General features: G+C 46.8%; 1 long non-coding RNA gene across 1 annotated transcript; it reads left to right on the plus strand.

The window, feature by feature from the left end:
• Positions 1–82: 82 nt before the first annotated feature.
• On the plus strand, positions 83–1278 carry LOC136487711 (uncharacterized). Its single transcript, XR_010767331.1, has 3 exons — positions 83–402; positions 590–775; positions 1113–1278. It is a non-coding gene; the product is annotated as an uncharacterized lncRNA (long non-coding RNA).
• The last annotated feature ends 17150 nt before the right edge of the window (positions 1279–18428 follow it).

The following is an 18428-nucleotide window of genomic DNA, read 5'->3' on the forward strand; positions in this document are numbered from 1 at the left end:
AATAAAACTACACACATAATTTGAGTTATGTGTCCTACCTTTTCTTTGCTTGCAGGTTTCAACAGTTCAGAGCAGCATGGGAGGTCCTTCCGTTACCAATTTCCAGCGGCAGCTTTCAGCTTCAGTTGTTGAACAAAAACAGGTGGGCAGCAACACATCAGCAGCTTGGTTGTTATCTCAGGTAACCAGTAACAGTAGGTAAGCATTAGTTCACTTTTAACAGGGAGTCATGATCATGTTTGTGATGGTGTACTAATTTGGATTCAAACATTCAAGCCAATAGCTTGCACATTAATATACAATTGTTTCATTATACTCAGAGTGTAGACATTGATACGGAGATTATGGTTATTGCAGGGCTCCAAAATACAATTGTTTAACAGGTCCACCACAACAGCATTAGTAAGTGCCTCTCTAGGCTCCAGCTCAGTTCTTATTTATGTCATCTTTTATTTTGCGAGCCATATGTTTATTTCTCCTGCATATTTCCGGTGTGTGCAGATCAGAGAGTTTATGATTAAGTGGTGTAACATGCATGTCATATTCTTGTCAAGGGGTGTAATTTTTACCACCAACCATTTATTTTCAGGTTACCCAAGAAACCAGCCAGCCAGAACAACAACCCCCTTCCTCCGCAGCTGAAGAACGTCTCACTAGAGGGCGCATGACTAGAAGTAATTTGGCAGCGAATTTGGGTGCTGTTTATACTACAGCAAAGCAACTGAAGGAAACTGCGGCTAGGAAAAGATCTGCATTGTCCAAAAAGAATACACAGGTACTATGTGAAACCTTTTATCTCTCTTTGCATTAAAAAGGAACATATAGTCCTTTTGGAGAAGTACATAGCTATTCTTTTGTTCTGCTCCTAAATATGGTCCAGGCTTAGTTTCCTCTTGCTGATTAGAAATATATATGGATGTGTTTGTGCTCATAAAATGTCTTGGGAGGCAGCTGCATGTATGTTTATATTTGCTTTACGCTTCAAAGTTCATGGTTGATAGTACTGCAGCTCACAGAACTCTAGTACTGCAGCTCGTGTTTTGCTTCAGTGTTCAATTAGCTTTGCCACCACTAGTCTCAGTTTAACTAATGCATGTCAATGATTTTTTCAGGAGGAATCTTGAGTTTGAGAAGGAGCATGCGAATGGTGGGACGATGGCCAACATACATATCAAGGGAACCTTCGCTGCTACAGTAGACATTAGCCTTTTGATTCGAATGAGTTCAAACAGTTGTCTGTGCTTAACACATTATTATGTGTTAAGCTATCTACTTGTGTTCTCATTTAGTTTGACACTCGGTGTGTTTTGTTAAAGATTTTGTATGAACAAATTATATTTCGTTTTAATGGATGTCGATGCTTCCTTCATTATGTATTTGTCGTTTTGCGATTATTAATTTAAGCTACCAAACAAAGTGTCGCAACATGAATTATTAATATATTAATCTGGCGTTGCAATATATGATGGCACATATAACAACCACATTTAGTCGTGGCAATAGGTACGATAATCGTGGCAATAGAGAAACTATCTCTTGCAACTACAAAAAGATGACGGTGGCAATAGAGGAATCTACCTATAGCAACCAGATAGTTAGTAACGTGGCAATAGATGACCTGTCTGTAGCAACCAACCTAAGTAACGTGGCAATAGCCTATGCCATCTATAGCAACCATTCAGAAACGTGGCAATATACGACCTCTCTGTAGCAACCAACCTGAAGAGATGTTGCAATAACCTAAGCCACCTATAGCAACCATTTAGGCGACGTGGCAATAGAGAACCTCTATTGCAATGCTTTCTCTGCGTAGCAACAACCACGATTGCAACACCTGTGTTGCGTTGCGCTTGCATTGTGTTGCTACACGACCAGCGTGTCGCAATACGTATCGCTAGCAACGCCTAGTTCGTTGCAATTGATACTATTACCACACCCATAGTGGTTGCAATTGCTTTTGTTACAACACTCACCAGGTGTTGCAAAAGCGTCAAAAGTGTTGCAATAGAGGGGCTGTGTGTCGCAACTAAAATGTAACCCATTGCATTATGCTATTGCTACCCTTACAAGTGCAACGACATTTAACCAAAAAAAATTGGTAGCAAAATTACTATGGCTACCATTTTTGGTCTTTTGCTACACTTTTTTGGCGTTGCAGTAGACCGAAAATCTTGTAGTGACTCTAAAACCAAAATATGCAAAGGCTATGGCGCGGAAGGTTCTAGGATAGGAAAAACAACATGGCACTGGACTATGGGACGAATGCGAAACACTCAAAACTAGGGGATAAATGTGAACCTGGCAGTATACCTTAGCTCTGATTACCACTTAATGAAAACGGGGATCCCGATCTTCCGTCAGGTACAGGTAACTATCGTTGTGGCGGAGAATGACACACCGATCCGGCTTCAGATCGAAAGATCGAACCCTACAATCTTAGCACCATAACTCCTCTGGTTATTAATCGAGACACGGATCCTGTTGACCTTGCCAAGAAGGCTAGTCCCTGCCTACGCAATGAAGAACACAAGCAAGAACAAGAAAGAAAGCAACCAAATTATAGATGAATGATTAATATCACGAAGTTGGGGTCTCACAAACCGATGAACGGCAAAACTAGTCTTGACAGATTAATCTAAGCAAAACCCAAAACCTAATGACGACGGCGGCGTATGATTATAAAGGTCTTAGGGTCATCGCCTACCCTAGACATGCCCCCTAATGGGCCCAAACACGATACACGGTCCAACGGACCAAAAGACAGTGTCGTAGCACCCTGGCAGATTCTGGATGCTAACTTGTTTCGATGATTCCCATTGATTCTAAGGGCCTTTTGACATGAAACCACTTGGATTGGTTTTCTTATAAAATTAGCTTTCTAACCATATGTGGATCGTCGAAAACGGAGTCCAGATGAATCCTAGGTGACTAGTTTTAAGGCAGACTGGTCCTGGAGGCCGAGGCAGACTCGAAATCATGTTGGACCGGACCTCCGGTTTCTATTGAACGTCCTTGCTGGTCATCAATGCCTCCACCTCTTCCTCTAAGTCCCTCATGACCCTCTCCAATGTTTCTAAGTAAGATAACATCATTAGGTAGTAGTCTATTCTCAAAAGTATGAAAATGATTGCTTAAGAACGAGCTCACCTCTAAATTGAGTTGACACTTTCAAGCTCGGGTCATTGGACCTTGCATGACGGTTGGAGGATCATCGGGTACATCTGAAGGAGTGATGTCCTCATCAGTTATGTTGTAGTATGTGATATGGATTTTGCGGTGTGGCAATAGTCGATTTGAGATGTTGCAACATGTGTTTTCTGGATGTTGCAATAGTCGATTTAAGATGTTGCAATATATTTTTTTTAATATTGCAACTGTCGATTTAAGATGTTGCAACATGTTTTTTAGATGTTGCAACATTTTTTTGAATGTTGCAACAGTTGATTTAAGATGTCGCAACATGTTTTTTTGCATGTTGCAACTGTTGATTTAAGATGTTGCAACATGTTTTTATTTTGAATGTTACATGAGTTTCAGTACGTTGCAAACCTTTGTTCTTGAATGTTGCAAGCCATGATTAACATCTAATCCATTTGTCTCTCTTTCCATATCTCACCCTCATGTACGGCAAGGTGCGGTGTCCAAAAGTGCTATAGGAAGCGCAACCATAATTACACTATTGCATCACAGGAGAAAGGAGGGAGTTAGAAGGGGATGAGCGTTGGGGTTGGACGGGTAGAGTGAAAGCCTCTGGATCTAAAAGGGAAGGAGCGCCAGGGTGTAGGGTCTTGATGGCGGACTAGAGAGGGGTGAATAGTCCTTTCTAAAATTAATTGCGTTGGCTAACTGAAATAAGTACAGAATTAAAACTATCAGTCTAGCCAAGACTACACCTCTCTATCTATGTTCTCTTGCACCTTGCAAAGATCCTAATTAAACAACTAAGGTGTCAGGGTAGCTAGAGCTCACCTGTCTAATTCTAGGAGCAAGATCACATAAACCTATGCCACTAGTATTTTACACACCGAGAAGCTCCTACACAATTCTAGTAAGCAAAAGCACAAAGCTCCTAAGCTCACTAGCAATGCTCAATAACAAGGCAACCAATGCCAAATTAGATAGCACAAATACCTAGCTACACAAACTAAGCAATATGACTAACATGGTTACACAAACCAAATTAGCCACGCAAGAAAGCTACTTCTATGCTATACAAGCAAGAAAGTAACTTGTGAGCTACACAAGCTAACTAACAGCAAGAGCAACTACACAAGCACAATGTATATGAAAGTAATTATAAGCTTGTGTAAGGGAATTGCAAACCAACGGAAAGAACAATATTGACACAGTGATTTTCTCTCGAGGTTCATGTATTTGCCAACACGCTACGTCCCCGTTGAGACAAGCTCCAAGGTTGCCACCGGTCCTCTTGCTAGTGATGACCCGCAAGTCACACTCTCCCACGTTGAGTGCTTACCACAAGATCTAGCACTTGACCCAACCGGACCACTTGTCGCCCTTCGCGTCTCGCTCTACTAGAGTTGCTCTTCGCGGCTCCCACGGGTCGAGCACAATGCCCCTCACAAAGCTCTTCTCCGGAGCGCCGCATAAGCTTTTTTGTTGGCTTCGATGAAGACCACCACCATACCGTCTAGGAGGTGGCAAACTCTAAGAGTAACAAGCATCACTGGTTTGCAACTCGATCATCTAGTGCCACTCGATGCAACCTCACGATGCAATCGCACTAGAATCGCTCACTCACTCGATCGAATGAACACTATCAAGCTCAAGTGAGTTAGAGGGCTCCCAAGTACTACCACATAAAACCACCAAGGCTCTAGTGTGCTCCGCTACCGGCCAAAGGCCAACCAACACTTCTATTTATTGCCCCACGAGCTAAAATAGCCGTTACCTCTTCACTGGGTATTTTTTGGGATGAACGGACGCATAGGTCATGCGCACCGGACGCGTTCGGTGTGGCAACAGGACGCATCCGGTCACTGCTTGATCGCCATGTGTCCCTTTCAAATGAAGTAGCCATGGCCACCCAACGGCCCTCTCTGACATGCTCTGACGCGACGCATCGGATGCACTGTTAGAAAATGACCGAACGCGGGAGACGTAGCGTCCGATCAAGTCCAGAGAGCTCCCAAAGCCGCTCTAGGCCGATCGGACATGTCCGGTCACACTGGACCGGACGCTCCCAGCGTCCAATCAATTATAGCGCTGAAAATCCGAGTCTTGCTGGTTCATACCAGACACGTCCTGTGTGGTGACCGGACGTGTCCGGTCGAGTCCAGAGAGCTCCTAGAGCCGCTCAACTACGACTGGACGCACCCCTATGACCGGTCCTCTCTGGACCAACACCCGCACCCCACGTCACCTCGACCAGACGCTAAACAGTGATTGCTCAGCGTCCGATCACTGCTACGACCCAGAGTCCGATCACCTCGTCAATTCTACGGCACCTGGCCAGAATACCGAACACGTCCAATATCAATATCGTACGCGTCCAGTCACGTCGGGAATACTGCCGCCTGAGACAGATATCGGATGCGTCTAGTACGCATGTTGGACGAGTCCGATCACCCCGTGACCAGCGCATTCAACTCATTTTCTTCACCAACTTCTTCTCCTTTGCAAATGTGCCAACACCACCATATGTATGTGAGTTAGCTTTTCACAATCATTTTTCAAAGCATTAGCCACTCAACTTGCCATGCCACTTGATCTTAGCGACGATACAAAGTTAGATCACTTGAGTGGCACTAGATGGCCAATATACAAACAAGTTTGCCCCTCTTGATAGTACGACCATCTATCCTAAACCCGGTCATAAACTTCTCTACACACCTATGACCGGTGAAATGAAATAACCTAGGTTATACCTTTGCCTTGCGCATTCCATTCCATGTCCTCCATTGTTGATGCAACACATGCACCAACCAATCACCAAATGATATGATCAACTTCATATCATCATGTGACCGTATTAGTTCATCGATCTTGACTTCACTTGTTTTTCACCGTTGCCTTCGTCCATCGGTGCTAAGTCTTGCCTAAGCTTCACCGCCACGCGGTCCATCACTCCAAAGCCTCTGACTTGCCCTTCATGCTTGCAATCGGTCCATCAAGCCAAGTCATGTCTTGATCTTCTCCACCTTGATCACATGATTCCATGTCATGTCTCATGTGCAATAAGCTCCTTCATCATCACATGTGTGAGCTTTGCAACATCTTTGAGACATCATCACCGTCATGACATATGTTGCTCACACACATGTACATGTGAACTAATCACCTGTGTATCTCACTTAAACACATTAATCCACCTAAGGTTGTCACTCAATTACCAAAACCAAACAAGGACCTTTCAATCTCCCCCTTTTTGGTAATTGATGACAACTCTACAAAGATATGGAAATTAAGCTCATTTCAAGCTAGCACTTCACACAAGTGTAAATTGCCAACTTGATTTGGATTTTATGCCACTTATCCAATATTTATGTTGTATGTTAAGATTTAGATAAGCATCATAAAACCCGACTTGGTACTGATAACTCCCCCTACATGTGTGCTCAAATGATTTGGTTTCAAGTTTGCACACATGCATAAATATGAAATTTATGGGAGTGTTATCACTACTCAGTGATGCTAAGGTGTATGGGATAACCTTTGAAGCATGATACTAATCGGAGTTGCACTTTTAACACCATCATTAGCATCATGAGTAGCTAGACAACAAAAGCACTAGAAACCCCGTGAAATCAACATTATGAGCAAGGTTCTAGTACCACGTGTAACAATACAAGTCTAGCTACCATCCTATGCATGTTAGTTATCAAGTCATCATTCAAGTTCAACAATTAGCATACACCACACAAGCATGCATATCAAATTTAAAAAAATTATGCAATGCAAGCAAACACATGATTATGCACATATCAAATGCAACCAAAAAGTTCATGAGCTTGCTCCCCCTACTTGTGTGCTTCTCTTGTCCAAGAATTTTGATCCTTTCACATCCTTCAATGTTTCTCCCTCTTTGTCCATGTCCATGTCCAACCTCTACTTCTTTGTCTTAATTTCTCTCAAAGCTTTCATATCTTCTCAATCTCTCACCCAAAGCTTTCACAATCTCTCCCAAAGCAAAGCTTTCATATCTTTGTACAATATCTTCCCTTTTGTCATCAATTTCCATAAAAGGTGTGCTTCTCATTAATGCAAAGATTTGTATTTGGGGTAGATGGTGGAGACTTGAATCTTGCATTTTTATGGACATCACTTGATTTTTGGAACGACACCACTTGTATAGCTTCTTGAGATACCACACATAGGATCTTTGACCTTGATACCAATTTGTGGGACATCTCCCCCTATGTTATAGCATGGGTCATCCATTTGATAAACTTGAGCTCTTGTAGGTGAGGGATGCATTCTTCATTTGATGATCACTTAAAGTTGAGGATCTGTAACACCCTGGTGTTACATTGTAACATTTTGCTAAAACATTTCGTAAGCATCTGATTTATGTGCATTGGTGTATGATAATCTTTATAATCCATGTTTGGCTTGGAAACATTTTTACGAAACGGGAAAGAAAAAGGTTATGTTTCATGTCACGTAACGCGTTTATTACCTTAATCGAATTATTGTTAACGCTAAAGGTTATAAAACATTTTGGGAATGACGATAAAAAGTTGAGGTCGATGGCAGGGATGGCTAGCGCGTATGTCCCGGGGGTCGGGTTTGGGGTTTCGACGCGAAACTTTTCAAATCAATGTCCTCCGCGTATGTCTTTAAAGTGGTCGACGAAGCCATCTTTGGCATTAGTTGTAGAACAATTGGCTTAAGAAGTAGAGCAAGGTCGCGACTGATGGTGATGGCTAGGTGTACCCCTTTTCGCATCGAGCAATTGGAATAGCGTTTGGAGCGCGGCGTACTCATTTTCTAGCTGCTTTAAAAGTCGTGCAAGTCACCTGGCTCAGCTCTAGGCGTGGTCACCACTTTGTTGGTTGCCAGCGCGCTCTGCCATGAGGGCCAGCGCCACTGCCGCGTTCGGCTGCGCTCACGACGCCGTTCACGCGAATGACCAGAGCGTCCTGACCACTGCTCGCTGCTGCCCGCCTGCGCGCTCTGCCTCACTGCTGCTCGCCTCACCAACCGACGCGTGGCGCCTGGACCGCTGGCCGTGCTCTGCTTGCACCTTGCCCTGCCCCGCTGTGGCCGTGGTCAGGCAGGGTCCCGCATCCGTGTCGCTAGCGGCTATGCTCGACACCGCTCAGTTGACTCCTTGGCCGCTTGCGCGTTAGAAGACTGCCGCTGCACTATCGCCTCGGCGTCGCGTCCGCCGTGTCCTTGCCTGGCTCTGTCCGTAGCCATGCCATGCCAAGGCTCGTCGTTTGCTACATCGGCCATGCGGACGGCTGTCAGGAGCACGCCCTGGGGTTCCCCATGGCCAGGCACGGCGGTACCTTGCGTTGACGCCTGTAGACGAGCCATGCCGCGCCGGGTGTTCCTCTGTCTCCGCTGTCCCCTTGCCGCCGTCACGTTTCCTTCCAATTCACCGATGCGGTTGCACCCCATTCCAATTGGTCTTGCCCGTAGCTCCGTTGGGCAGCCGATAACCCTTCCCGCCCCTCATAGCAGCCTGTAGCTCTGTCCTGTGCACCAATTTTGAAGGGCCGAGCTCTCGGGCCATTAAGACCCAGAGTGTTGCGCCGTCGGCTTTCTTCGCCACCAAAGCAGCTCGGTCAAATTCCTCGCACCACTAGCCTCCCCTTCCGTCAGTTGTTACCATGCTCGCCTTATCCTAGACCCTACCACCATAGTGCATCCCGTGGCGTGGCCGTGCCATTGCCGTGCTCTGTTGCACTCATCGCACGCACGTGGCCGGCTTGGCCTGAGCCACCTCCGATCGCTTCTTCATGTCTTCCAGTTCCGTGGTGAGTCGCTGGTACTCATCCACTCCTTGTTTTGTCCCGGCAGTGTTGTTGTTCACCGGAATGGCATCGCCGTCCTTGCAGGTTGCCCACCGTCGTGGTCCATGCTCGCTGCTACGTCTCGGTGCCTGTGTCTCTGCCCGGTGGTTTGCGCATGTAGGTGAGTATTGGCCCTTTATTTTAGCATGGAGAGGGCCGAGGTGGCCGACGTAGGCGTCCAGTGCCGCGCCGTCGCGTCGGTGCATGCTCTGGATGGCCAGGGACCTCCTCGCGGTGAAGAAGAAGAAGTGGGAGGGTGCTGGTGTAAAACGGTAGACTAGCGAAACAGTACCATAAAGCTCGTAGCAAATGCTGAGTTCGTCGGGGGTGTTCGTGCATTTTTACCGACGCGCGCAGGCCTTCCCATTCGCGGGCCGTTGGCCATCTGGGCCGCGCCTCCACGTGGGCCGCGCGCCTGGCTACTGTCGCGCGCGGGCGGGATGACGAGTTGGATCAGGCCGCGCGTCGTGGGCCGGCCAAGGAGGTTTCGGTTTCTCTATTTCATTGTATTAGAAATTGTTTATCTATTTAGGTTATGAACTGAACTTCAATAATTAGTAGTAAATGGCATGGTTGTCCAAAAATAGAGAAACAAAGTTTGTTAGGTTCGCAAAAATGTCGCCTACCTGTTAGTACAGTTGGTTCCCCATTGGTGGTTAGGATGGTAGGCTCATAAGCTTGAAGTAGAAAGCTTAGCGGTATATCGATCTTTAATTGCAAGATTTGTTGTGGTAAACCGACGATAACTTTAACTTTGAAATCGTTACCGTAGGTTCTTTAGGCATTTATATACTTGCTGTAAAAATGGTAACCATAGAACGAGTCGTTTAATGCCGTAATTATTATCCTTGCTTTATCGTAAACTGGCATTAGGAGTATGAATATCCGTAGTCATCGTATGAATGTAGGACGCGGTCATACATGTTAGTAGTACTGGTATATAGCTTAGACTTTAGTAGGAAGACCTCGCTTAGTAATGTAATAGAGGTACTTTTGCATTGAGAATTGCTCTTGCCATAGTGTAATCATTGCATCATCATTTCATGTAGATCACGAACAGGTAGACTTCGTACCCGTCGGTGATCCGGAGTATGACGAGGTGATCGAGGAGTACGAGGAGGAGCTTTTCACACAGGAGGGAGCCCAGGAGCCTATTGGTACTGACTTTGCTGACTCGGCACCTGCCCAAGGCAAGCCCCGGTGCATAACCCCTATTTTTAAATGATCACTGAATATATTTATATGATATGCATTTACATTACAGGCATTTTATGTAAACTACATGCATAGATATATCCACCCTGAGTCCTACTAGTGCAGGTCGAGTAGCTGCTATGCTCAGGATGTCGGTAGCGTGAGTAACCTGACGTTACTCGCAAATAAGTGATTACACTATAATACCATGATAAAATAATGGGAAGGAAAAAAATGGTGACCGGACAGGGATGTGGATTTGATACTGGTGGGTGTGAGGGGTTGTGTCCTGCGGCCAACAGGGCATAGCCCGGTTATACTTTTTCCCTGTCTGTGTCGATTAAGGACCGGTCGTTGCATATGACTCTAGGCAAGTCACAGACTTTTGTCCTGAGCACATACTTGGGTATGGGCGCAGGGAAGACTTGCTGCTCTCTTGTCGTGTATCTAGCTCTTTTCGGACCGACTGATAGGAAGAGGAGGTGGTGGAGGTCCTTGCGCCGCACTGAGTCCGGGATTCAGAGGCGGGGGCTTGGAGTCCAAGTTTGGACAAGGACCTGGACACCCAGGACAGGAGAGTGGTGGGTTAGTCCCGCTTGTGCCTGGGATACAAGCGGGGCGTGTGTCTTCGGGGCACCCAGCTGGGCACATTGATTCGCGAATCGCCGGGTTACCCAGTACGGCTTGTCTGCGGTTTAGCACCATAGTAAGAACTGGAAGTGGAAAAGGAGAAGAAACTGTATCGATTGCTCAACTTTTGCTTGAAAGTAGCACATGTGCTTATATAGATTGACTAGATAAAAACTTAATACGGCTGATGATAATAATATATCAATAAGGACTCACTATTAGTACTGCTTTTGGCTAAAAGAGAACCAACAACCATAAAGCCTAGCATATTCCTTGGAGTCGGAAAAGTATTCCCACTATCGGATAAGTCTTGCGAGTACATTGTGTTAAGCCTGGGCAAAATACCCGATACCCATTACCCGTACCCGAATTACCCGAACCCGGACCCGAATTACCCGAACCCGAGGTACCCGATACCAAATTCGGATAGCGATTTTGATTACCCGAAATTAGTTTGGGTAATTCGGGTAATATCCCCCGGTACCCAAACTACCCGAACTACCCAAAGATTTGTTTTTGTCTTTGTATTTATCATGTGTTGTTAGCTGAACCATTTGACTTATCACTTTATTAGAATATAATTCTCTCTATTTGAATGAGTGACTGTAATATATTATTCACTACAAATTGCTATTGAAATTCTATACAAATTGCTGCTGAAATTATGTATAGATCGCTACTGAAATTTAGTGTAGTTTGTTGTTTTCCGTAAATTTGGGTATATCGGGTAATACCCGAACCCGAACCCGAATTATCGGGTACCCGAATTTGCGGGTAGTGTTTTTTCGGAGGTAATATCGGGTAGCAATTTTCATTACCCGAATTTTGAATTACCCGACCCGAAAAAATTGGGTAACTCGAACGCCCAGGCTTACATTGTGTACTCAGGGTTTACTTACCCCTGTTGCAGGTGATGCTTGAGGAGTACCTTGTGTGGAGGATTCTTCTAGTGGGCTCAGACGAAATCCTCGTTATCTTATCGCTAGATGTTATCTTTTAATATTCTGCTGTTTATCATTCCGAACTCTGTATTTGGTATTGTAATAATGTACTTTTAAGAAACTCTAATGTATGAGATGGACTTGTGTTGTAACTTGTTTTCATTATTGGATCCTTGGAAAAATGTGGATCTTTCGGGTTCTCCCTTGGGGTGTGCCCGATGGATATCACTCGTTGTAGTTGCTTTTAGGGTGCTTAGTGTCTGGTGGAAGACGAGCGCCTCTATAAGTACGCTATTTCGGGTGGTTCTGCCACAGTTGGTACCAGAGCCAATAATGGTCACGAGTTCCTCACTCTTTTACAAAACTAAAAGTTTGAACAACAAAAGTTTTGCGAAAAGTAGGATGCGATTAAGTTAAGTTATATAAGTATAAGCCCTAGCTATATGGTATATCTAGGATAGCGGCACTAGTTTTACCTAATCAGTTTTCTACAGGTACACTGACTTACGTTGCGTAAGAAATCACTTAGTATGCGGAAAGTGAGTGTGCGATGTGCCGAAAATGTTACGAACGCCGCTATATTCTGGCTTGAGTGAACGTATAGGTCGAAGCATGCATCATTTAATAGCATCTTACTTGAACTTGGACTCCCCCTTCACGTATAATGAAAGTAGTAAATTGGTAGGACTAACTTAATGAATACTTTAATAAATATGCTGCCATCTCTTTAATCCCTAGATTCTAATCGGGAAGGTGTCCTAATGGATGGTTCGTCTCTCTTACAGATGAATCTGAAGTCTGGACATGGGAGCACCAGTTTAGGAGTGGCCAACGAGGGCCATGGCGACAGTGCTCGGGCCTTTGAGCATGACAACGAGGGGGCTCGGGAGGTTCCACCTTTGGTTCCTCAGCCTTTCCCGCCGCCACCACCGCCTCCGCCGCTGTCCGCCGCAGAGGTCATGGTGGAGTTGTTGGCTGCTCGTCGGGAGTCAGCCGTGGCTCGACAGGAGACTGCTCGTGCCTTGGAGATTATGGCGCAGGCCATCGCGGGTCTCGCCCGTGGAGGCCCCGAAGGCAACGGTGGGAATGGGGGTGGTGCTCGACGTCCTAAGGGACAGTCCTCTTACCAGGACTTCCTCAAGACCCACCCGCCCACGTTCACGCCGTCGGACGATCCGTTGGAGGCGGAGCACTGGCTTCACACGCTGGAGCAGAAGTTTAGGCTGCTCGGAGTGGCCAACGAGCAGAAGGTGCACTTTGCGTCCCAGCAGCTTTTGGGGTCCGCAGGTGCCTGGTGGGAGACTTTCCTGGCCGCGGAGCTGTCGGATCACCCGGCAACGTGGCAGGAGTTCTCCACCGCCTTCCGCGAGTTCTTCATACCTGCTGGCGTTATCCACCAGAAGGTGACCGAGTTCATGGAGTTGCGTCAGGGGAGCAGGACGGTAATGGAATATGTGAATCAGTTCAACCACTTAGCTCAGTATGCTGGTAGTCAGGTGGGCATGGATGACAAGAAGGATCGCTTCTTTCGTGGTCTCACTCCTGTTCTTCAGGAGAAACTGTACCTGGGGAACTATCAGACCTTTGGGGCTCTGATGAACGCCACCATTGCTCTTGAGGGTTTTCAGCGGGCATCTCAGGCAGATTGGAAGCGGAGGAGGGTGGCAGCTGGATCCTCCAGCCACCCTCATACTCAGAAGGTGCAAATTGTGAGGCAAGGGTCCTATCAACCATCCGACGGGCCTCCGTTCCGGTCACCCCAGTAGACCTCACAGACTTTTGCTACTCAGTACAAGGCACCTCAGCAGCAGGTGCAGCCCCAGCAGACTCAGGGACAGCAGGTCCCACCTCGTCAGGGATTCGGAAACAAGCCTGGTGCTTGTTTCAAGTGTGGCAAGGAGGGCCACTATACCAGGGAGTGTCCTCAGCAGCAGACAGCTCAGCCGTCTGCAAATTCCAGGCTGATTAAGAGAACTTTCATCAAGAGGAAGGTGCCTAGCAGATCCGGTCAGGTGCACTTCACGGATGCTCAGCAGGTTGTGCATCAGGAGACAGTTATGGCTGGTATGTTTACCATCGAATCCCATCCAGCTTTGGTGTTGTTTGATTCTGGTGCATCGCATTCCTTTATGAGCATGGGGTTTGTAGAGCGGCACAATTTATCACTTGTGGCTATACCGTATGCCTATAAGATCCATACTGCGGGTTCTTAGATGTTCATCAACACCCGCACGGATACAGTAAGTTTGGTATTAGCCACCCACACTTACTGTCTACAGTTCATGATAATGCCTGAGTAGGGCATTGATGTTATTCTTGGGATGAACTGGTTGCGGGTGTATGGGGTAGTATTGGATATGAAGAGAAGTGTAGAGTTACAGCTTCCGTCTTCTGAGGATAGGATGTCTCTCATCATACCCTCAGAACCGGTGTTACCTGTTGCTGCCCAGGCTGAAGCCGTTCCTGATCTTACCTCCATTCCAGTAGTATGTGAGTTCCCAGATGTTTTCCTTGAGGATCTTCCTGGATTGCCACCGAACCGTGAGGTAGAATTCTCCATTGAACTTGAGCCTGGTACTGCTCCTATCTCCAGACGTCCATACCGCATGGCCCCAAGAGAACTAGCAGAAATGAAGAAGCAACTAGAGGAGTTGATGGACAAGGGTTTCATCCGCCCAAGTTCTTCACCATGGGGTTGCCCAGCAATTTTCGTGAAGAAGAAGGATGGTACACTGCAGATGTGTGTGGATTACCGCCCCCTCAATGCGGTAACAGTTAAGAACAAGTATCCCTTGCCCTCCATTGATACTTTGTTTGATCAACTAGCTGGTGCCAGGATGTTCTCGAAAATAGATCTCCGATCGAGCTACCATCAGATCAAGATCAGGCCACAGGATATACCAAGGATAGCTTTCTCTACTAGGTATGGGCTATATGAATACCTAGTGATGTCTTTCGGCCTCACCAATGCCCCGGCCTTTTTTATGTACCTGATGAACTCAGTTTTTATGCCGGAGCTAGATAAGTTTGTGGTAGTTTTCATTGATGACATCTTAATCTATTCCAAGAATGAGGAAGAGCATGCCCGTCACCTCCGGATAATACTGACTCGGCTAAGGGAGCACCAGTTGTATGCTAAATTCAGCAAGTGTGAGTTTTGGCTTGATCAAGTGCAGTTTTTGGGACATGTGTTGACACCTGAGGGCGTTTCTGTGGATCCCAGCAAGGTGCAAGATGTAGTAGATTGGAAGTCTCCAAGGTCTGTGCACCAGATCCGCCAGTTCCTTGGGCTAGCTGGATACTATCGACGTTTCATCCCTGATTTTTCCAAGATAGCCCAGCCCATGACTAAGCTGCTCCAAAAAGAAGCTAAGTTTGTTTGGAGTCCAGCTTGTGAAGAAGCTTTTCAGTCCCTGAAGACTTTTCTGACCACTGCCCCTGTGTTGGCTCAACCTGATATTGAGAGGCCCTTTGATGTTTACTGTGATGCCTCGAAGATGGGATTGGGGTGTGTGCTTATGCAAGAAGGGCGTGTGATAGCTTATGCTTCGCGCCAACTGAAGAAGCACGAGGTGAACTACCCTACCCACGATTTAGAGCTAGCTACTGTAGTTCACTCTCTGAAGATTTGGAGGCATTATTTGTTGGGCAACAAAGTGCATATCTTCACAGACCACAAGAGCCTTAAGTATATTTTCACCCAGTCTGAGTTAAACATGAGACAAAGGAGATGGTTAGAGTTGATCAAGGATTATGATTTGGAAGTTCACTATCACCTAGGAAAAGCCAATGTGGTGGCTGATGCTTTGAGTCATAAGTCGCATCAGGTTGAGGAAATACCCTTGTCACTCCACCACACTGAGGTGCAGCTCAGATTGCTTTGACCTCAGAATTGCTGGAGCAAATTATTTAGGAACAAAAGGGAGATCACGAAGAGATTCCTCACATCAAGAAGATGCTAGCAAAAGGGCGTGGACCTCAGTTTAGCATTGATGAGCTAGGAGTCGTGAGATACAAGAATAGACTGGTGGTTCCGTCTAATGAGGAGCTGAAAGGAAAGATTCTAAAAGAAGCCCATCATTCCAAGCTGTCTATCCACCCTGGTAGCAACAAGATGTACCATGATCTACGCCAACTATACTGGTGGTCTTACATAAAGCAAGATATCACCCAGTTCGTTGCAGAGTGTGACACTTGTGGTAGAATCAAGGCAGATCATATGCGTACTCCTAGATATCTACATCCCTTGCCCATTCCTGTTTGGAAATGGGAGGATATTTCCCTAGATTTCATTGTGTGTTTACCCCGCACCTCCTCTGGTTTTGATTCTATTTGGGTCATCGTGGACCGTCTCACCAAGTCTGCCCACTTCCTTCCGGTGGACACTAGATACAATGCAAAGAAGTATGTGGAGTTATACTTTGATCGGATTATGACCCTACATGGAGTTCCTCTCACCATCATCTCTGATAGAGGGTCAGTTTTTGTCTCTCATTTCTGGGAGAAACTCTAGGAGTGTTTGGGTACTCGCCTTCTCAGGAGCTTGGCATACCACCCACAGACAGATGGTCAAACTGAGAGGGTGAACCAAGTGCTCGAGGATATGCTGCGGGCTTGTACAATCTCTTTTCCTGAGAAGTGGGATCAGTGTTTGAAGCTGGCCGAATTTTCTTATAATAACAGCTATCAGGAGAGTATCCGTATGGCACCATTTGAAGCTTTATATGGATAGAAGTGTCGGACGCCACTAAATTGGGTTGAAGTAGGAGACCGTGGGTACTTCAGGCCTGATTTCATAAAGGAGGCTCGAGAGAAAGTAAATATAATTCGTGAACACTTGAAGTCAGCTCAGAGTCGATAGAAGGCTTACGCAGATAAGCGAAGAAGGCTTTTAGAATTTGCAGTTGGAGATTATGTGTATCTCAAGGTATCTCCTATGAGAGGGGTACATCGGTTTGGTGTTCATGGCAAGTTAGCCCCTCGGTATGTGGGTCCATACAAGGTGTTGCAGCAGTGTGGTCCCGTTGCTTATCGTCTCCAACTCCCTGAAATTCTCTCGGCAGTTCACAATGTATTTCACGTCTCACAACTGAAGAAATGCCTACGAGTTCCTGAAGAATCTGTGGAAATAGAAAGACTTCCGCTCCAACCTGATCTATCCAATGTGGAACATCCTATAAAAATCTTGGATGAGAAGGAGAGAGTGACCAGAAACAGGGTGATAAAGTTTTACAAGGTACAATGGCAAATCCATTCAGAGGACGAAGCCACCTGGGAGCAAGAGAACTACTTAACAAAGCATTACCCCCATCTCCTCTCTGGGTCGGATAGTTAGTTTTGCGCAAAAATGTACTCCATACCTCTTTCTCACACTAGGCACATGAAATCTCAGGTCGAGATTTTGTTTTAAGAGGGGTAGATTTGTAACACCCTAGTGTTACATTGTAACGTTTTGCTAAAACATTTCGTAAGCATCTGATTTATGTGCATTGGTGTATGATAGTCTTTATAATCCATGTTTGGCTTGGAAACATTTTTACGAAACGGGAAAGAAAAAGGTTATGTTTCATGTCACGTAACACGTTTATTACCTTAATCGAATTATTGTTAACGCTAAAGGTTATAAAATGTTTTGGGAATGACGATAAAAAGTTGAGGTCGATGGCAGGGATGGCTAGCGCGTACATCCCGAGGGTCGGGTTTGGGGTTTCGACGCGAAACTTTTCAAATCAACGTCCTCCGCGTATGTCTTTAAAGTGGTCGACGAAGCCATCTTTGGCATTAGTTGTAGAACAATTGGCTTAAGAAGTAGAGCAAGGTCGCGACTGATGGTGATGGCTAGGTGTACCCCTTTTCGCATCGAGCAATTGGAATAGCGTTTGGAGTGCGGCGTACTCATTTTCTAGCTGCTTTAAAAGTCATGCAAGTCACCTGGCTCAACTCTGGGCGTGGTCACCACTCCGTTGGTTGCCAGCGCGCTCTGCCGCGAGGGCCAGCGCCACTGCCGCGTTCGGCTGCGCTCACGACGCCGTTCACGTGAACGACCAGCGCATCCTGACCACTGCTCGCTGCTGCCCGCCTGCGCGCTCTGCCTCACTGCTGCTCGCCTCGCCAACCGACGCGTGGCGCCCGGACTGCCGGCCGTGCTCTGCTTGCACCTTGCCCTACCCCGCTGTGGCCGTGGTCGGGTGGGGTCCCGCATCCGCGTCGCTAGCGGCTGCGCTCGGCACCGCTCAGTTGACTCCTTGGCCGCTTGCGCGTTAGAAGACTACCGCTGCACTGTCGCCTCGGCGTCGCGTCCGTCGTGTCCTTGCCTGGCTCTGTCTGCAGACGTGCCATGCCAAGGCTTGTCGTTTGCTACATCGGCCGTGCGGACGGCTGTCAAGAGCACGCCCTGGGGTTCCCCATGGCCAGGCACGGCGGTACCTTGCGTTGACGCTCACAGACGAACCATGCCGCGCCGGGTGTTCCTCTGTCTCCGCTGTCCCCTTGCCGCCGTCACGTTTCCTTCCAATTCACCGATGCGGTTGCACCCCATTCCAATTGGTCTTGCCCATAGCTCCGTTGGGCAGCCGGTAACCCTTCCCGCCCCTCATAGCAGCCTGTAGCTCTGTCCTGTGCGCCAATTTTGAAGGGTCGAGCTCTCGGGCCATTAAGACCCGGAGTGCTGCGCCGTCGGCTT

Source organism: Miscanthus floridulus, chromosome 1 (genome assembly GCF_019320115.1).
Source record: "Miscanthus floridulus cultivar M001 chromosome 1, ASM1932011v1, whole genome shotgun sequence".
Taxonomy (NCBI): domain Eukaryota; kingdom Viridiplantae; phylum Streptophyta; class Magnoliopsida; order Poales; family Poaceae; genus Miscanthus; species Miscanthus floridulus.